The following is a 21,908-nucleotide window of genomic DNA, read 5'->3' as shown; positions in this document are numbered from 1 at the left end:
ATTTATCACACAAGTGGGCAGATGCGAGGGGAAAGGAGAAGGAGGTTTGGCAGACACTGCCAGCGATAGTTTCATTATCCTTAGGGAGCACCAAAGAGAAGAAAGCGGGCAAAGGCATCCTCATCGGCCACAGCCCCTATCCCGGCCACAGTCCCTATCCCTCTCGTCTGCAGATGCAAAGCTCCAGACCCTGCATCTCCTGAGGCACATATCCAAGAGGCCCCAGAGGCCAGAACAGGGAAGTGAGCGGCAAGAACTGTTCTGAGACCCTGTGAGCATTTACCTGTTCCCAGATGCTGACTCTGGGTACTTTCCACTTCCACGGGTGGGAGCTTTAGGGCCCCACCTGAGCAATGCCCCCAGCTCTTTGCTTGGCCATGCAATTTCTGCACAATTCACAGCTAGCAAAGTGGGCACATGGGGGAAACGTTTGTTTCCTGGTGCAGAATGGAGGGCTGGGAGCATGGGTGGCTTTCCCCCTTGACAGAATTTGGTAAACAAGCGCCAGAAGCCTCTAAGCCAGAGTCAAGCCACGGCAGGTAAGCGGCGGCTCTGTGCCTGGAGGTGGCAGCCGAGGTGGGCGGTGCACTCCGGGCAGGCCCGAGCCTGATCGCCTCAGCGTGGGTCTGGCTTCAGGCCCGCGGGGGGCTGGTTCCTCGCGCGGAATTACTAAATGCTACAAATAGGAGAACAGTGCCGAGGAAGGTTTTACACGTTTGTTAGTAATAACACCATTTGGGACACTCAAACTTCAAAGCCTTTTTGCTAACAAATTCCAACTAATCCTAAAAACACCCTGGTAAGCAAAGAAGCATCATGAGACCGGTTTGATGGACAGCAGCGAGGTAAGACGTTTTGCTCGGGGCTATGGGAAGCTCAGGGTTACTCATGTCTCTGGAACCACCTAGCCCAGATTGGGAGCAGCAGGCGGCGCCTCGCCCCGCGGACTCATGCTGTTACTAAAACCGTAGGGAGGGTCCGTAAGGAGTCTTTCATTACTCAGAATGAAACTTGTGATTAGATTTTATTTAAAATAGAGGAGTGGACATTGTTTTCTGCTGTCGCTTTAATGACAGTAAATGACAGTAATTCTGTCAAATTAGAACCGTCTGACTTGAGATGCTGGCTGACCTTTCCACTCTCGAAACCAAGACTATGATTTGGAAAAAAACTCATCCAGAGTTGGGGCAACTTCCTCAGGCCTCCTATCTTCCATTCTACTCATTTCCATGGCAACCTAGAAAGTTCAGCTATGGGTACCAAACATTCATTTGGATTCCTTAAATCTTCCTTTAAATAAGGGCGCCTGGGTGGCTCAGTGGGTTAAGCCTCTGCCTTCGGCTCAGGTCATGATCCCAGGGTCCTGAGATCAAGCTCCACATCAGGCTCTCTGCTCAGCGGGGAGCCTGCTTCCTCCTCTCTCTCTCTGCCTGCCTCTCTGCCTGCTTGTGATCTCTGTCAAATAAATAAATAAAATATTAAAAAAAAACTTCCTTTAAATAAATTACAGTATTTTTCAGAAGATGTATTTACTGTAACACATTTTGGGAAATACAAAAAAGTACGAAGAAGATGACAAGAGTGATCTCTCCATGGTGGATAGGAGTGCTTTCTGGGAGCATCTGGACGTATGTTTGACCCATGAATTTTTATGCACGCAAATATGTTTCTATTATGTCAATTTGGGGTCACTCTACCTAGTTTTACCCAATTACACCAAATCCACAGTTCACACCCCTAAATCCATAGGAAGGGTGATGTGGGTGCTTGCGGACAGACCAGTGATGGGGTCTGAAAGCAGCTAAGCTGATTTCTTGATTCCTACAAGACCGCATGTGTGGGGCTTCCCACGGCACTGCCCATCTGGGCAGGGGGGGAGCTGGCCAAGGGGAAGCCGCACAGAGATGGGACACATTTCCCCCCCTCCGCGTGAGACAGCTACCTCCCAAGTCTCTGCACCACCCAGTGAATAAGGGAGGGAGGGGGAGAACAATGTGCCCCCTACCCAAGTCCATAACCCCCAGAAAGCCTGGCAATGCTTCAGTCCCGAAGTAAGAACAGGAACGCTTGAGAACTAGCTGTGACTTTGCGAAATTCCAAAAGATGGTTGACAAAGTAACAGGTCTTTGGGTCAATGAGAATAATAAGCAAGAGAGAGATTTTTGTAAATGTCTAGAACACAAACCATAACTCAATTTTATTAGTAATTGTGTAATATTGAATAACTGTTGCTATTAACCATTTTCTCAGTTAGTCTGATCTATTGCTTTGGCAAAAAGTCATTAAATACTTACCTGAAGGATATAGTTACAAGCAACTCAGTCACTCAAAATTAAATGCTCTGTGATACATTTTTACATCCAGTTTTGCTTGAAGGAAGAAGGCAGAAAAGCAGGAAAAAAGTAACAATGTGCTACTCTTAGTAAAATGATGAGAAGCCCTTGATCTATAAGACCCATATTGAAATTAATTAAAAACAGAGCTGTCCATGTTTAATTAAAAAAATAAAAAAGCTATCAACTCATTGCTTTTTTTCTGTCCAAGTACATACAGCCCATCATATGCTTTCTAAAGGCATCTGTCCCTTGGGAAATCTTCCTCCTGCTTTTTCTCTAAAAGCTTGGCAGTGTTCAGTTGTGTTTTTTGCTTTTTGTTTTTCTTCTATCTGCCTCTTGACACTTTTAAGCATAGAAAAGATAACCTGTAGTGCTTCAGAAGAGGCTTGTTTTCATTCTTGTTCTCCTACGGCACCCCCAGATAGCACTATGTGGCTTTGGAAATCAATTCTGCGCTGTGCAAAGAAGGCATGAAATGAAAAGTTCCTGCCCTGCGTTCAGGGAAGAAGGTGAGATCTACCACAGCTGTACTGCATTTTTCCCTGTATTGTTGGAGAGGCCCAGAAATCATGGCTAGCACAGTCTGGGGCAACAGCCAAAGGAACTGACTAAAACAGCAGATCCCCAAAGGAGGAGGAGAGGCTTGAGGGTGGGATAGGGGAAAGCAGCAAAACAAGCAAATAAATGAATAAAGATAATGATATACACAATAATCCACAAGAATTTTTGGTCACTTACATGAATGTGCTTAATGTTTTCACAGGTCTTTTTACCTTCACTGGGCAATCTGCACACACTCATTGCAGAAAACGTATAAAAATAAAAAAAAAAAACAAAAAAAATCATTCATAATCTGATCACCAAGAGATGATCACCATTATCACTTTCACCATTTCTTTCTGGCATATATATATTATATATCATATATTATATGTTACATATATAATATATAATACACAAACTTCTATACAACTGATTTTTACTGGATAAGACACATGTCCATACACACAGTGAAATCTGGGAAACACAAGATTTTTTGACAACTGCATAATACTCATGTTATTTAGACAGCATCGTTCATTCGTGTCCTTTCTGCTGATCTGCTGTTCACTTCTTTAAGTTTCTTTCTATTTCCATAATTAACAAGTAGATAAAAGTCAACAGGGAAAGAACTGCCAGGTCACCTAGTCGTGAATGATTTAAAATAACAATAAACTGAACCTAAAAAAAAAAAAAAAAAACTATTTGTATGTAACAGTTTTGCCCTTGAATTACACAGCTTTCATTAATACAACCTATTGGCTGAATGTGGAAATCAGAATGAGAACTACTAAAGGACCAGTAGACCCAGTGAGAACCAGTAAAACATGAGAGGGCCATGTCCTGGGTTCTGACTCTCCAAGGACAGACTCTGGTGGACCAGACTGCCCAAGATCAAGTAGTTGGTCAAGAAAGGGAGCAGGCAGGGCATCAAAATTTGATCCTGAAATTTTGGCCAAACCCACGGTGCAGTACATGAACTAGGGAGAACATAGAAGAAGACAGAAGATGGGAGAAGAAGGCAGGAGAGGTGTGGGGAGAGCATGAGAGAGCGGACAACGCCAGCCAGGGAGATGGTGTGCATGGCATATATGGGCCGGCTCCGGGCACCCACAGAAAGCCCTGCCTGGCCAGCCAGCATGGAGTGAGGTCATGAACATCCGCACACTAGTCCCGGGGACTCAAAAGCCAGGGAGTGGAGAAGCGATACGTTCTCATGGCCTGAGAGCAGGAGGTCAGACATAGAGGGCAGGAGTCCAGATGCTGGAAGCTAGACCAGCAGAGTCAGGGATCCATGATCAAAAGACAGAGTGACAAGCCCATCAATGACACCAGAGAGTCCAAAGGAACTGGTGAAAAGCACATTCATCACCCTCCTTCCACGTGAAACGGCGACTGTTAAGTACGCAACACGCACGACATAGCCATAGACAACTGCCCTCCAAGAAATAATAATATGCCAAAACATTTAAATACTGGAAAAATCATGAGAGATAAAGCAGGTGTGAATAAAAAGCTGTGGTGGTTGAGAGAAGGAAGCGCTGTTCAGGGAAAAGTCCGGCCCCTGGAGGTTGAATCCCAGAAGATTAGACGCTGTGAACAGAGCTGACTTTGTACGAAGTCAGAGATTCTGGATTTAGGCCGCTCCGGCCCATCAGGCTGAGGCCAAGCTAGAAGGTGATGCATACAGCAGGGCTGAGGCCACCGGCAAGGTTAAACCAAAATGTCCTCCCGTAAAGAAGTTCAGGAGCCAGACCCACGGGGTCACCGGCTGTGGCAAACATGAGTCAAAGGCAAGGACAGACCTGCCCACCAGGAAACAGGAGTCAGATGAGGGAGTATTAGCCAAGTCCGAGAAGCACATTAACTTTTTTTTTTTTAAGGACATTCTGGTATTTCATCTGAAAGCGTCTGTGTTTAAAAGAATTCTCCACTTACTAAGTAATCAGGAAAGGAATACCCACCATGTGCAAGACGCTTTGGAACGACTCATCTGCTACCTCCAAGTTCCCGGGGATCGACCTTCTAAGTCAGAGCCGTTTGTATCCTCAGGGTACAAGGGCCTGCCCTCCTTCCTGCTCCATTCTGGCCGGCTCTCCCAGGGCCACTGAATTCGGAATCATGGCCAGGCTTTCCCTGCTCAGGGCTCTCACATACTGGAACATTCCCTCCTTCTTGTGTGGTTCGTGCTTTCTCATTCTTCACGGTTACTTGAAACATCACCTCCTCAGAGGGGACCTTGGGGAGAGCCCCATCACCATCTTCCCCGCACACATGGGCTCCACAGCCCTTATCTCAAGATTAATGATATATTCAAGCTTCATTCCCTTATTTGTTTCCCGTTTCCCCAATTACGCTTTAAAAAAGAAAGGGACACACACATCTCGCTCACCAAGATATCCCCAGTGTCTGTCTCATAGCAGACTCCCTGTGAACCTGTCCTCCAGGAAAACATCTCACACCATGACACACACACACACACAATGCATTATGATGAAAAACGCAGCTTTCAAAATAACATTTCTTTGAAAAAAGTAAAATAAACCACATTTTTCTATTTCATGATTCTCAAAAATTGTTTTAGAAATATGCAAGAAATAATTCACCTGCACAGTAGCAAACGATTTTATTCAGATTCTAACCTGTCCTGAGCAACAAAGTGACTAAGAACAAAAAATAGAAAATGGGGTTAATCTGACAATTACTGGATTGTTTTATTTTGTTTTTAGTTTGTCTGGAAGCTACTCCATAGCAGGAAAAAATGTCTCATTGATATTTATGTCATCGGAGCCCTGCAAAGCGCCTGGCAATTAAGAGGACCTCACTTAACATATTTTCAATTAGAAGTGTTGTGTTTTTTTTAATTTTAAAGTAATACATGGTAGCTGTGATTAAAAGTATAGGATTATAGGAAGTGAAAAAAACTTTCCTTCCATCCCCTAATACGATTCATTTTACAGAGGTAGCCGATGAGGACAGGTTGATATATATTCTTTGATTTTTTTCTATGCATTTTTGACCAAAAATGCACACACCAAAGGACTACAGATGCTGCTTCATAACTCACTCTATGCACCCAATATACTGTAGATATGTTCACATGTTTGCAAACGTAGATATACTCCCTTATTTTTAAGATTTTTTAAAATTTTATTTATTTGACAGACAGAGATCACAAATAGGCACAGAGGCAGGCAGAGAGAGGGGGAAGCAGGCTCCCGGCTGAGCAGAGAGCCCGATGCGGGGCGCGATCCCAAGATCCTGAGATCATGACCTGAGCCGAAACCAGAGGCTTAACCCACTGAGCCACCCAGGCACCCCTGCTCCCTTATTTGTAAAGGCCATGTGCTACTCCACATTTTATTTAACCACATCCCTTCCTGTGGACACTTAGATTTTTTCCACTGTTAAAAATAAGAAAGCAATGGGGGCTCCTGGGTGGTTCAGTGGGTTAAAGCCTCTGCCTTCCGCTCAGGTCATGATCCCAGGGTCCTGGGATCGAGCCCCGCATGGGGCTCTCTGCTCCGCGGGGATCCTGCTTCCTCCTCTCTCTCTGCCTGCCTCTCTGCCTACTTGTGATTTCTCTCTGTCAAATAAATAAAATATTTTAAAAAAGAAAGAAAGAAAGCAATGGACATCATCTACCATTGCCCAATTAGGTAGGCATAAACACAGGGTCGATTCCTAGAAGAAGAGTCACCAGGTTAAGTGATTAACTTAAGCCATCCAATGGCTGTTACATTCAGATAAACCCTTGCACACACTGGGGATATCTATTTTTTAAAACATCTTTGCCAATGTGACAGGTGAAAATCAGTTTAAATTGCGTTAACGATGGGGGTACCTGGGCGGCATAGTCCTTAAGCGTCGGACTCATGGATTTGGCTCAGATCCTGATGCTGCAGATCGTGAGATTGGGCCCCGTGTGGGGCTCTGCGCTCGGCGTGGAGTCGGCCTGCGATTCTCTCTCCCTCTGCCCCTCCCGCTCATGATCGCGCAGTCTCTCTCTCTCTCTCAAATAAATAAATCAATCTTCAAAAAAGTTACCTTCAGGGGCGCCTGGGTGGCTCAGTGGGTTAAGCCACTGCCTTCGGCTCAGGTCATGATCTCGGGGTCCTGAGATCGAGTCCCGCATCAGGCTCTCTGCTCGGCAGGGAGCCTGCTTCCCTCTCTCTCTCTCTCTCTGCCTGCCTCTCTGTCTGCTTGTAATCTCTGTCTGTCAAATAAATAAATAAAATCTTTAAAAAAAAAAAAGTTACCTTAATCGTGAGTGAGGCTAAACTCATGATATTCATATTGTTTTTCATATCATTAGCTGCCTTCTGCTTTTCTAAGTCAGGAAGACCTTCGGACGCATCTGTGCCAAGCAGGACGCTGAGTACCCGAGCGGGATGCCGGGAGGGGCCCAGCCCGGTCCGTGGAGTCGGTGTCCAGGCCACACACAGCCCAAACCACCCAGAGCTCCGCCTCTTCGGCTGAACCGGCCGAGCTCATCCCCAACCCTCGACCCAGGCTGCACAATATGCTGTACTGGTCTGTAATGCGTGTTTACCATTTCAGCGGCCATCACCCTCCACTGTTCTTCCCCGTAACCTTTAATAAGACCAAATAAAAATGCCCAGCATCATTATAAAACACACTTCTCCTCCCAGCGGGGCAAGGGGCGGGGCGGGGGCACAGAGCAGAGGCAGCGGGGCAGGCTCAAGGGGTAGTGGACGCCTCTGCTGCCGGGGCGCGGGGCGGGCAGGACACGGGGCCCCCCATTCCTGAGCCTCCAGCTGCATCACCTGTAACGGCGCCGGCCCCGCAGCGATGCGGCACGGATCCGGGGATCCGGAGCACCAGGCTCCGCACCTTCGCGCCCACGCGGCGCAGGTGCAAGTGCTTACTCCCGGCAATAGGAAGCCATAACACGGGAAGCCACAAAATCCCTCTTCAAGCCTTATTTCTCACTTCACACCAGAACACGGAACGAAAGGAGTATCTGCTCTCTGACCCCACTGGGAAGCGCGACTATAATCTATTCATCTCGAGGGGCACCCCCCGGGGCGTCACCCTGGGCAGGGCCAGGGCGCTAGAAGATGGCGCCGCCAACGCAACGCAATGCGCATGCGCCTCACTCCCGCCCCGCCCACCCCGCCGGGGGCCAACATGGCGCTGCCGGAGCGCTGGGCTCCCAGAGTACCTCTGGAGTGAAGGAATGCCTGAACTGGCCACCAGGAAGCTCTCAAGAATTGATCTTTTTTTCTTCTCTCTTTTAGAATCTGTTTCAACCAAGGGCTCCCCACCATAGCGCTACACACATCTGGAGTTTGAGAATTCTCTGTGTCAGGGCGGCCGTCCCGTGCATTACACGCAGTTCGGCAGCGCCTTTGTCCTCTAACCGCTGGACACCACGAGCACACGCCGTCCCGGCAAGCTGCGACAACTACAGCTGTATCCGACGTTACAAAAGGAGTCACACCCCCCCCCCCCCCCCGTTCAGAACCCCGGGTGTGGACTATGGGAAAACAACCAGATATATTTGCTTATTAAAAAAAAAAAATACAATGCTGAATATTGCTTAATTTTTACTATGATCCCTATTCTTTTTTTTTCTTTCTTTTTTCTTTTTTTTTTTTTACTTATGCTCCCTATTCTAAAGCTCTTTTTGAAAGCTGAGCCACTGATATAAGCTAGAAGTTCGCAAAATAAGTCATCAGAGCTATTTACAAGGGCTTGGAGAATATTAACTGCCTGGGCAAATCCGTCATTAGCTGCTGCTGATCTGGAGGGGGACCCAGCATTAATAATTCAATAAAGGAAAGGCTGCAGGCAATAAAATCTTAGGGTTATTTATTTAGCCAATTAGATTTGGTTTTGGTGGCAACCCCGCTTCTGTGAGTATGAATAAGCCATGTGTATTCTTCAATTAATCAGGGAAATTGTACATCGCAAATCTGTTCCTATTGCTTTGAGTTGCAAGGTGTGAGGCTCAAGTGGTCCTCCAGCCTTCGGAGGAGGGGAAACCAGCTCACAAGCAGGGCACAGCGATACCTTAACGACCCCCTCCCATGAAACAGAAAGTCCAGTGGCAAGGGTGTCTGGTGCGTCAGCCCTCCGCTCCTTCCTAGCCTTCCATCCTCAATCCAGAGCAAGACAGAAAAAATAGCACCGGGTAAAATTTAGACCCGCTGACCCGGGCGCAGGCACAGTTCATTACTGTGTGGAGATGAACCATCCTAACCACTGAGAGGCTGAAAAATGCCATATGAGATATACATCTGGTATAATACATGCCAGATGATTTCTGTGTACGCTTTGCACACAGATTTCTGCTCAAACTGTTAGAGACTTTCTTTTTTTTTTTTAAGTCAGTTACAACCAGAGTATTTCCATGTGTAGTGTATATTTCACTTCTTCTTCCCTTTCTCTCTCTCCCTGACCTTTCTTTTGGTTCCACTCATTTGTTTAGAGACCAGATTGAATCATAACAGAGGTGCCTGCAGGCTCTGAGTTTCCAGAAGGCCGGATGTCCACAGAGATCAGGGTCTGGCTCACCGAAAGGCCACAGACAAGGCTCCAATGAGGAGGTGACTTTTTCTACTGACTCGTCCTCCCATCTAAACAAAGAGCACAGCCCTGCACAGCCCCCACTGCCCCACACCCGAGTCAGGATCCTAATGCATAGACAACATCTATTTTTCAGCCTCCCTGGGGACGAGGGTCAATCAAATGGCCCTGTTGAAGGCACAAAATGGAAATCACATCTCCAAACCATTCTGTTTCACCGAAATTGAACCGATGGTTCTGTAAACAAAACAGTCTCTGCTCCTCATGAAATTTCACTGACCCCCAAAATTTCCTTTGTCCACCCAAACGTGTTTTTCTCTGATCCTTGAATGTGCTATGGTTGTGATCGCCAAGGCCAGCGGCACACACATGCAGGTAGAGAGGTCAAGGCCTGTGACCTGAGGCTGAACACAGCTTCACATTCCCCCCACCATGATCATGGACAGACCCCAGACTCCAGAAGGTCCAGACCATCTTGCCATCTTTTCACATGTGGCACCTGGGAAGAATATCCTTCTAATATCCTAGAGTAAGGCAGACAAACGGCTCACAAGAACAGAACTCAGAGCAAGTAAACTGTGATTGAGGAAAGGAAGAGCAGTCAAAAGCACAAGACACGACCTGAAGTGGGCATCCCCAGAGGGGGGCATTCTGGATGAGAGGGAGGTGAGAGGAAAAACGGCCCGTCGTGGGCATCCATTGACAAGCGACATGGATATGGGCCACTGGAAGCACACGGGGTGTCCAGTGTGTGCTGGTCCATGTCTCATAACCGGATTTCCGGAGAGCCTAATTCCGTGCTACCAGAAGATGTCCCTGAACGGAGGTGGGAAGAGGTGCACGACACTGGCGGGGCCCTGAGGCCCATTGCCCTTGTTTGGGGTTTTGCTCTGCAAGGGGCTTCATCTGGGCTTCAGCACGGGGGTCTCTAGTAATCATTTATTCTAGGAAATTCAAGGGAGCCTCTTTCCTTTATCTATCTCCATCTGCCTTTATAAAATACTTAGGAATTGAAAAGTTCATGTAGAGCACATATTAACTTAAATCCCAACTTCAAAGGACCGTTTGTCATTTTTCCTGTTGTGACCCTATTGTGGTTAAATATTGCATGAAATTATTATGCCACTATCTGGGAGTCAGAAGCACTTCAGATAATGGCCTTTATTGACAAAGGCAGTACACCTTCTCCTTCGAGACTCCTCGGCCTCCCTCCACCTCTGCCTCCACCCTCCCTTTCTCTCTCCTGTCCTTCTCCCCAATTCTGGTCTCCCTCCTGGCTCCCCCCTTCTTGTCCTCCCCACTCCATATCTCTCACACTCTTCTCTCAACTTCTCAGGAAGGCAAAGGTCCCGACTCTTATCTTCATAACTACCTGGAAACCCAGGCCCTGGTTTCCAGACATGTTCAAAGGAGTGACTTGCCCAATGACAGAGCCAACAGGAAGAAATAAATGAATGAAATCACCGCCAAATACCATCCATAACAAAAGACTGAACAAAGCCCTGAATACCAAAGTATAGAGTATCCTTACAGACGTAATAGTATGTATCAAAAACAAGTCCCCCAGGACAAAAAGGGTATGATAATTTACACAGGTGAGTAAATTAGTAACCACTCACATAAAGGTAGCCGGAATTGCTGCAGTAAGAATTGCAGCGTCATTTCTCTTTACGTCCTGGTGTCCCCTTACCCTGGCGTGCACTAACCACGCCCTTAAATTACATTCTTCTGTATCAAAAGGTTCAGAAGAGAAAAGCAAAGCAGACCCAATGACTACAAAGCTTCAGTTACAAAATGAGTGCAGTTAAAAAAATAAATAAATATTCAAAGACTTGGGAGAGGGAAAAAAGCAGCTGTGGAGCAATCAGACCAAGAATAAAAACCTATTAAAGATACAGATAATGTCAAGGGCAATTATGGCTTTCTGTTGACACAGACCGCACTGCCAGCATGAGCAGGAACAGATAGGAAGTAACAGGACTCGACACGTGACAGCCCCTGGGCGCCGATTCATTTATTCACAAAATCATTCTCTGCGAGGCGGGGGGGCCGGGAAGGACCGAACCCAAATTCTGGCACCTGAGAATCATAAGGAAAGGAGAGAAAGAACCGGTTCCACTGAACAACTGAAAATGGGAAGCGGTGGCTATTCACAGTTTTGTGGAAGGAAAAAGAAACAGATTTGCAACTTGAAACCATCAAATGCAGGCAATTTTGTAAGCAACTTTCTCCCAAAGATTAAGGCAAAGCATGTGCTCCACGCTCCTCTGCTCAATAAAACGGAAAGCCATGTTTGTGGTTTTTATAATTACTTGGCAAATATGTCAACAATAATTATCCCTTAATATCATTTCACTGGCCTCCCACAGTCAGGAAAATATAAAAAATTCTTTACGTGATCTCGGTGTTAATAACACACTGCTTCTAAGCGTAGCATCAGGAGGTTGTAAGCAAATGGTCGGCTGACACAGTCAACATCCACTGTCTTTGAAGTTAATGATACTAAACCAAACCACTGGAAGAACTGTCATTAAAGGGCACGCTTTAATAATACCGCGGGAGAATTATTTTACATCTCAAGCAAAGGACTAGAAACACATCAGTAGACTTTATGGCATCCCTTTTGAAATGATCACACTGATTTTTATATATTGGTATATTTCTTGCTAGAAGTTCATTTATTCACAGTTATGTATTCTTTGGATCATTCATATACTTAATTATTGCTCTGGTCTAAATGTTTGTGTCCTCTCCTCATCAGATTCATTTTTTGGAGCCTAAACCCCAGCATGATGGTGTTGAGAGGTAGGGCCTTTGGACAGGAGCACCCTCAGGAGTGGGATTAGGCCATACAGAAAAGGTTCTTATGTGATTGCTCAGCCTCTCTCTGCCATTTGTGGGAACTGCACCGTTCTGTCTGGTTCCATAACTAGGCTTTTCCCGGACACCAAATCTGCCAGCACCTTAATCCTGGACTTCCCAGGCTCTAGAACTGTGAGCAATTTCTGTTGTTTATAAGCCAGTGAGCATGGTATGGTGTTTTGTTACAGCAGCCTGAAAGAACGAGGACAATTAGGAAGTTGGCATGAAGAAAGCACCTGATGGATACCACGGAATGTTGATTTCAGTTCAACTACCATTTCACTGGACCCAGCTCCCGAGGTGGCTAATTACCTAATGCACTGGCAGTATTGGGGCTCTGGGGAGCCCATGCTGCAGGGTCCCTAGAGCGCAGGTCTTCCTCTCCTCTGCCCCCCACCCTCCATCACGCATGCATCTCCTGAGGCAGTATGGTTTCTGTCCACCAGACACCAGGGGTAGGGTTGCCAGATTTAGCAAAGAAAAACACAGGATGTGCAACTGAATTTGAATTGCAGATAAACAGCACAGAGCTTTTAAGGTTAAATGTAAATTTCAGATAAACAGTGGATACTTCTGGCAAACAGGGTAAGTACAGGACAGATTCATACTGACACAATTATGCACTGTTTATCTGAAGTTCAAATTCAAATGGGCCCTGTGTATTTTATCTGGCAACTCTACCCTGAGGAAGCTGTGTGAACCCTTGTATGATCCAGGGTCCTGATCCAGGGTGGGGCCACGATGCCGTCTGGGCACATGAACCTGGCTCCTCTTCCCATCTGTGGACGCTGATATGACAAAGGATGGTTGCATTTAAAAGAAAGCGATGGGGCATCTGGATGGCTCAGCTGGTGAAGCATCTGCCTCGGGGGCTCAAGTCATGATCCCAAGGGCTCCCTACTGGGCAGGGACCCTGCTTCTCCCTCTCCCTCTGCCCCTCCCTCTGCTCCTGCACTTGAGCTAACTCTCTCTTATTGTTATTTACTTATAAATAAATAACATCTTTAAAAAAAAATAAAAGAAAGTGTTCAGGGAAGTCCTGGAAGACACTGGGAAATTTCCACGTGGACCAGAAATCCTGAGGAATCCTTGAAAGACAGGAAGGAAATCTGCTCATCTACACAGCTTGATATACAAACGAAAAAGATTGCGGGGAAACATCGCAGTGCCTTTAGAGCTGCTCCAAGTTCAGAAGCAACAATGCAATGAGAAAGAAAAGTAAAATCCATGGGGATTACCTGGGGAGCCCTGTCCAGAACCACTAAACAAGGGTGCCTGCTGCCCCCATCCTGGGTCAAGCAGCCCGGAGCACCTTCCCCCAGAGGGCACCACCAGCGTAAGCACGGGGGCAGAAAAAGCCAGAGGGGGCCCTGAAGGACTGCTAACACCCAGGAGGCACCTGAAGAGGCCCCGCCGTGCGCCCACTCCACCTGCTTCAGTCACTGAACTCCAGCCACGAAAAAGCCAGAGTACAGGCACAGGTAAGCGGCTACAGTTCTGAGGCGCCTGGACGCCTGGGGGGCTCTGTGGGTTAAGTGTCTGCCTTCGGCTCAGGTCATGATCCCAGGGTCCTGGGATCGAGTCCCTCGTGGGGGGAGAGGGAGAGAGAGAGAGAGGGCAACCTCTCTAAGGCCATCTAAGGACCAAGAACCCCAGGTAAACCAACAGCAAGATGCAGACGCAGCACAGAGCTACGCGGCTCCTACATTAAGCTTCGATGTTTGTATTCTTGCTGCATCAGGAACAGAATCGTTACACTGCACATACCAACCAGTTTTTGCTGGTAAACAGAGAACTGTTGACTCTTACATACTGATTGTGTAACGTGACAACCTGACGAAATTCTTATTTCTTCTGATACTTGGAACTGATTAACTTGTGTTTAGGGGCCAAAAACATGGATAGATGTTGTATTTTCTTTTTTTTTTAAGATTTTATTTATTTATTTGGCAGACAGAGATCACAAAGAGGCACAGAGGCAGGCAGAGAGAGAGGGAGGAAGCAGGCTCCCCGCTGAGCAGAGAGCCTGACATGAGGCTCGATCCCAGGACCCCGAGATCATTGACCTGAGCCTAAGGCATTGGCTTAACCCACTGAGCCACCCAGGTGCCCCTGATTTTGTATTTTCGTATTTTATCTTCTTCTTCATCCAACTGCACAGCATAACACGTCCAGTCCGTCTTTGGGACAGATACCACTGGGACATCACTGGGACAGACAGCCTCCTTTTCTTTTTCCCATATTCAGGGCGAGGAAACGGGCTACCTCCCACGTTTCGCTCACGGGGTAATTCGGAAATACTCCACCAAACGCTCGCCTGCGAGGCTGGTTAAGCCCCACCGTGGCTTGAATCACCTGCTCCCCTGTGCTCCCTTGGACAGACAAGTCCTGTCGCCATGGGTGTCTCCTTCTGCACGAGGACTGAGGTGAAATTGGAACAACCACACTCACAGATGGCGGGAATTTTGTATCTTGCATGCTATGTAAATGACATTTATACAATGACTCAGATGCAAAACACACTGCCTTTCCTGGGTGACTTTGTTGTGAAAGCCCATTTTGGCCTATCGTACTGTACTATGACTGCATTCTGCTCTTTGTCTGCAACATTATTCATCACCGCCCTCGGGTCAGGAAAATCAGTGACTCATCTCAACCCTGCGTCTGTGAATGCCATCATCCATGTGGGGCAGATGTACACACCTGCGTTTGATGTCAAGTCAGATCAGTTCCTAAAGTGCCCTGGTCTATGCTCTCTATCATGGTGCTTGTCTCCTGATCACAAGTGTTTATTTACAATATTTACTTGTTATGTCCTGGAATAAAATTTGCCCATTTGGGGGACTTTTCTGCAAACAAAAAGATATTTAGGTCTATTTGAAATCCACCATCTGTTTAAAAAAATGTGCAAAAGAATGGGCGCCTGTGTAGCTCAGTGGGTAAAAGCCTCTGTCTTCGGCTCGGGTCATGGTCCCAGGATTCTGGGATCGAGCCCGCGTTGGGCTCTCTGCTCAGCAGGGAGCCTGCTTCCTCCTCTCTCTCTGCCCGCCTCTCTGCCTACGTGTGATCTCTGTCTGTCAAATGAATAAAAAAATCTTTTACAAAAATTGTGCAAAAGATAACTGTTAGAAATCTGTGGCATTCCTTCCCAATTGGACAAATTTTATTTATTTTTTTTTAAAGATTTATTTATTTATTTATTTATTTATTTGACAGAGAGAGAGAGAGAGAGATCACAGAAAGAGAGGCAGGCAGAGAGAGAGAGGAGGAAGCAGGCTCCCTGCGGAGCAGAGAGCCCGATGCGGGGCTCGATCCCAGGACCCTGAGATCATGACCTGAGCCGAAGGCAGCGGCTTAATCCACTGAGCCACCCAGGCGCCCCCAATTGGACAAATTTTAGTATGAACTATCCTCTTGTGCTCTTTTGCATTTTAACTTGTTTGCAAATTACACAGACTTGTTTGCAAAAGGCATCTTTAGAAATGTTCACTGGTTGGTGTTTTGGTTGTTATTTGTTTTTCATTTAGCTCCAGAGAGAAACCACTTAACGCCTTCATGGTGATCAGCCCACTCTGAACAACCTGAAATCTCAGCCAGGGCTTACACACCATCTTCCCGCGGGCTTTCCTGAGGCCCAGACAGGCAGGTGACACATACAGACATGAATCCACAGACTTGTCTGTCCTTCAGCAGCTTCGCCCCAACTAGAAAACACCAGATTTGCATGCACAATTAAGCGAACAACAATGGGTTTGCAGTGTAAGCCCTGACAGTGAGATCTGAGCGCCCAGGTATCCACCTCTAAGAGAACAATCTCGAACAAAGACACTACCAGCCACACAAGTGGACCAAGACTCAGGCCACCTCCCCCCACAGAGGGTCCTTTGTTTCAGAGATCTGGGTGGATTTCGATCACAATTCGGGCCACTCTTCATTTCCCTTCGCCCATTTTTAATTCCTGCCCTTAAACTTCAAAGCCACCAATAAAAAGGGAGCCCCTGTGACCTTAGGCATCCACCCTCAACCCCAGTAAAAGCGGGACCCCCAGGCCCACATGCTCTTTGTCTACCCATGACCTTGCCACATGACCCCGGGGTGTTGTGTAATTTCCCCTTGTGAGAAATCAACCTTTATTTTTTTTTCGAAGTTTCCTGGTGGTTGTTGCTGAAGGGCAGTTTGCAACCATGATCAGAGCCACAAGGGCCAGTCCGGTCTTGGTCTGGAAAGGGGACATGTCTGTAGGAAGCTCAGGGGGCCCAGGTGGGCGCCGCCAGGCATTTCTAGCTGATAGCGTTGCAGCATGACCATCGAAAGGCGGGACCTGCACAAAACAGGCTTCCCGTAGTTCAAAGGGATATGGTTGGGAAAAAACCCCAAATGTTCGTTTTTTCCATAAAACTTGTCCAGAGATCTTATAAAATGGCAGGTGCTAGGCTCAGCTCAGGATACAAGTGTTTCTTTAACTGTAACTAAAACTGTGCACAAAGGAACACAACCCCCAGCCTTTCACAAAACGTATGTCTGCGCTGGCCCTCGTAGGTCTCGAGACAGGCCGTATGTCAGGTGAGATGGTAGGGAGTGGAGAAGCCGCCACGGGGAAGACAGCCAGGGGCTGCAGGCGCTGAGCTGAATGCATTTTGCCCCCACTGGATGGAACGTGCCGGATTCTGGAGATTACACTGCGAGTATGTCTGATCCACCACCTAATTGGAGTATCAGAAATTTTGAGGAAAACCACTCTTCAGATAATATGTTGAAAACAATTCAAACAGAACAGAAAAGTGAAGTCGGTATTGAACACTTAAGAACAGAAAGGGCCCTTGAAGGAAAAGCCTGGAGGAGGGCAGGAGCAGCTCCCGATGGGAAGGGCTGTTCCAATCCCGTCCCTCGGATGGATGCAGACGTCATTTCTAACATTATCACCCATTACGATTCAAAGCACAAATGTCTATCTAATAGGCTACCCGAGCGATTATTTGCTTTAAGTCCAGTGCCTTTAAGCACCACTCCAGACGTCCAATTTTTAGCTCGGTCATGGTGAACGTCGGCTGACACCCCCTTACCTTCCCGGGGTGTCACTGGCACTCTCCTTCTCGCTCCGTGATCGCGGACGAGCTACACAAGGAAGCCATTCAGCACAGTCTCTCTGAAAGAGAAAGATGAGGAATTTATCATTAAAGAAGGGAATGGTTCTCATTTGCTCTCCAAACAAACTGAGCACCTCGGTGAGATTGGATCCATAGAATCATCCAACATATGTAAAACGTGTGCGCACATGTCTTCCAAACAAAGGTCCTTAACAGATAGGATTGTCAAATGTCTTCTGCTCACTTGCTAAAAAAAAGGACATCCAGAAAGGCCCAGTTTGAATTCCTTCAAGGTCCCCCAGAGCAGAGAAGAGAAACCAGACAAGCAGAACACAGCTTACTTAAACTAACACAGGATTTGTCTGGCACGACACCATCCTTAACAGCGCAGCTCTTGGACACTATACCTCAAATTTTTAGCAACGAGTCAGATAGGAAAGCAGACACTTTTCTTCTTTCATGGGATCCATCATTAATTTCTGAATTGGGCGGGGGGGATATGCCGCTAAAATAATTTTACAGTAAAATCAGGCCTTGAGTCTCAGTAGCTTATCTCGAAAGCCCGCACTCAGACAGACGGCTAATGCGTCAGAAACTGCGTGCCTGATTCAGCCTGTGCTCACACGGGCTGGCGTAGAGCCTAACACGGGGCTCCCAAAATAACCCGCGCGCGGGGACCGATGCTGACACCCGACCCCACCACTGCCCCCCCCCCAGGGCCTGCGGCTCCCCAGGGAGGACCTGCACACACTGCACAGGACTGCGGGGGCCACCCGGGGGACAGCGTCCTTGACGATCACCTCCCATGTCACCCAAGGCTTCACTCGGACGTTTTCCAGCTTCTTTCTCAGAACCGGTGAGAAGCGGCCATCAGTCTGTCCCCGAAGCTCCTGCTGCCCTTTCTGCCTGTCTGTCCCTCTGTCCCCTTCCAGATAAACACAGAGAGTGCAGCAGAAGCTCCATCCCCTCCTTTGAGGCCCTTGGAGCAGCCTGGACTCAGCGCTGTCAGATCCCAGGGGCAGGTCAACCAGAGAGAAACTTGGGAGTCTTCTGTCCCAAACGAGCGACAAGTGACAGGCTGTCCTCCTTAGGGGTGACCAGCACTTGGCTCGTAACACACTCCCGTTCGGCTTCGGTCAGAAGGGGCTGTGCCTGTATCACGCACCCCTTTGCCTCAGTTTCCCCCACCTGAGAAGCCCATCACAGCGCTCCGAAACGAGCAGTCACTTCACCTACAATAGGGCCTTTGAAGTTCTTTTATTATATTTATCTACCTAGACTGTACGTAAATTCAAAGTTGTGAACAGATGCAAATGCAGGTAACTATTTAAAAAAAAGTAAAAATTTATGAACAGACAATAAGCATTGTCAAATTCTCTGATTAAAGTCAGGCTCGGGTCTCTTTTTTTTTTAGAAGGAGAAGGAAGGAGGGAGGGGAGAGGCAAAAATAGAGGGATGGAGAGAATCTCGAGCAGACTCCTCACTCAGCGAGGAGCCCAGTGGAGGACTCAAGCTCATGATCCTGAGATCACGACCTGAGCTGACACCAAGATTCGGACACTTGAGGACTGAGTCACCCCATGCACCCCCAGATTCAGATTTCTACCATCGATTTTAATGTTTTATTTTAATCAGATCACCTTTAAATTGCCACTCCAGGGCACCTGGGTGGCTCAGTGGGTTAAAGCCTCTGCCTTTGGCTCGGATCGTGATCCCAGAGTCCTGGGATCAAGCCCCGCATAGGACTCTCTGCTCAGCAGGGAGCCTGCTTCCCTTCCTGTCTCTCTGCCTGCCTCTCTGCCTGCTCCTGGTCTCTGTCTGTCAAATAAATAAATAAAATCTTTTTAAAAAATAAAATAAAAATAAATAAATAAATTGCCACTACAAAAATAATGTTAAAATACTAAAAAGATAAACAAAAAAATAATAAAAAAAAGAGAAAAAAAATTTATTCCCACAGCCATTTCACGCATCAGAAAAGGGCACCGTGCCCTGATTTCTTATGGGTAAATTTGACAGCACTACACTCATGAGTAGAGATCCTAATTCCATGCATTTATTGAGAGAAGGAACCCCAGTAAAATTAATTGATTTGCTAATAGTGGTCCTTGACTCATGGAAAAACATCACTGGCTAATATGCTTTTCATTGGCAAATCTGTGGCCAGTGTTCTTGGAACACAGAAAGAGGGCACACACAGCTTCTATGAAGTCGAACATTTCATTTGGAAAGTTCGTCCATTCATTCAACAGCTTTTTATTAAGTGTATCACACACTTTTTAAGACACTGAAGACCCATCAGTAATAAGTCAGATAAATATATCTTCTCACATGGAGCTCATATATTTGTAAGGGGAAAAAATGAACAAGATAATAAGTAAATGTCATAATAAATTGGAAAGTAACAAGTCCAACGGAGAAAAGTAATCGCCTGCTGACCACTTTTTCTATGCAAAGCTTTGTGTGCCCATTACCAGTAAAGACTTACGGACACCTTTTCTAGAAGAGAAAGTTGAGGCTCAGGATGGTTAAGAAATATGCTTAACTTCACACAAATGGTAAACGCTGACACAGGGATTCAAAAGCACATCTGCATAACATCAGAGGGTCTGTCTAATCACGACTCTGCTGGACTCTCGGGCGATCCTGAAGGAGACCTCGTTAACTGCGTGAATGGGGAGACTGGGCTTCAAGCTGGGGAAGAAGCTAACACATGGAAACAACAACGGATCGCCCAATGCCCATGACCGCCCCAACATTCAAGCTCTTCTCACCGTCTCCTTGGTGTCTGCAACAACCTAATCCCACTTGGTTTTCGTTTTTAGAGAAATCTTTATTTAGAATAGAGAACAGCGTAAGAGAGACATCCTCTAAAGGCATTATGTCGGGGCGCCTGGGTGGCTCAGTGGGTTAAGCTGCTGCCTTCGGCTCAGGTCATGATCTCAGGGTCCTGGAATCGAGTCCCGCATCGGGCTCTCTGCTCAGCAGCGAGCCTGCTTCCCTCTCTCTCTCTCTCTCTCTCTGCCTGCCTGTCTACTTGTGATCTCTCTCTGTCAAATAAATAAATAAAATCTTTAAAAAAAAAAAAAAAGAGATTGGGAGCAGGGGACAACAGTCAAAAAGACTGGGCCACGAGCAACTCCACAGTCTCACTTAAAGGCATTATGTCATTCATATCCAAAACATCGGGGTAACAAGGATGTCCCCCAGCAGGTGAATGGGTAAATAAACTGTGATCCAACCAGACAAAATGAAAACGAGCTGTCAAGCCCCAGAGACTCAAAGGAAACCTAAACGCATGTTACTTAATACAAGAACCCAATCTTCAAAGGCTGCATACGGCATGATTCCAACTACAGTAGATGACAAATGGAAATGACGCAACTATGGAGATGATAAGAAGATTAGTGCTTGCCACGGATAAGGGCGTAGGGAAGAACAAATAGGATTTTGTCGGGCAGGGAAATAATTCTGTATGATGCTACAATGACAAGACACATCATTATACATTTGTCAAAACCTAGACAATGTACAATACCGACAGTGAGCCATAATGTACACTATGGACTTTTCGGACTTTCGGTGTTAATGATACATCAAAGGAGGTTCATCGGTTGTACTGAATGTATCCCTCCCGTGTGGGATGTTGACGGCAGGGGAGCCTGTGGGTACACAGGAGGGGGCCAAAGGGCATATCAAAACCCTGGACTTTGTGCACAATTTGGCCGTGAACCTAAAAAATAAAGTCTATAGGGGCGCCTGGGTGGCTCAGTCAGTTAAGTGTCTGCCTTCGTTTCAGGTCATGATCCCAGGGTCCTGGGATCGAGCCCCACAATGGGCTCGCTGCTCAGCAGGGAGCTTGCTTCTCCCTCTCCCTCTACTGCTCCCGCTGCTTATGCTCTCTGTGTCAAATAAATAAATAAATAAATTTTTAAAAATAAAAGTCTATCATCTAATAAATATGTATAAACAAACATTAAAAAGCATACCATCATGACCACTGTGAATGTCTATTCAGAAAGGTACAGAATCTTACACATCTTTTTTATTTTTTTCCCCAAAATGGCTTCCTAGCCAAGCATGCCTCGTTTGACTGCTGCGACTCCTGAAGAATGACGCCCCTGGTAGCATTAATAATTAATTATTAACTTCTTTATTTCTATGGGGAGAATGTCAGTACAGTCTTTCTATTTATAAAAGAGAGCTAACTAACAGCCATGGGACAAGGGAACAAGGAGAGAAAACTCTCAGTAGGGGCGGACAGCTCTTGATAATGGGATTAAGGTTATATTTCACCCCACTACAAATAAGCAAAGTCGGTATTGTTGTGTTTTCTCCTCTTGGAAATGTGTGTCGAGTCTTTGAGAGGAACTTGCCCCATGCTACGCAGTCCCTGTCTCCCAGAACGCAAGTACACAATGTGCTAACGGGGATGGGAGCTTTGACACGACGTCGGCACGACACCAGCACCTCGTGAGGGGACACGCTCGCCAGGAGCGGCTCAGAATGGACCTTTACAGAAATGAAACTG

The 21,908-nt window shown here is 46.7% G+C and overlaps 1 protein-coding gene across 7 annotated transcripts in view; it reads right to left on the bottom strand.

Moving 5' to 3' along the window:
• SEMA5A (semaphorin 5A) overlaps positions 1-21,908 on the bottom strand; it is a 465,678-nt gene that overhangs the window by 389,804 nt on the left and 53,966 nt on the right. For all 7 annotated transcript variants that reach the window (XR_006817661.1, XM_045998962.1, XM_045998963.1 and 4 more), the window contains one exon: positions 17,354-17,436. The gene's annotated coding sequence lies outside the window, so the exon portion shown is untranslated. The remainder of the gene's footprint in view (positions 1-17,353; positions 17,437-21,908) is intronic.

Source organism: Meles meles, chromosome 3 (genome assembly GCF_922984935.1).
Source record: "Meles meles chromosome 3, mMelMel3.1 paternal haplotype, whole genome shotgun sequence".
NCBI classification, from domain to species: Eukaryota; Metazoa; Chordata; class Mammalia; order Carnivora; family Mustelidae; genus Meles; species Meles meles.
This window is presented reverse-complemented; position numbering and strand designations above follow the sequence as displayed.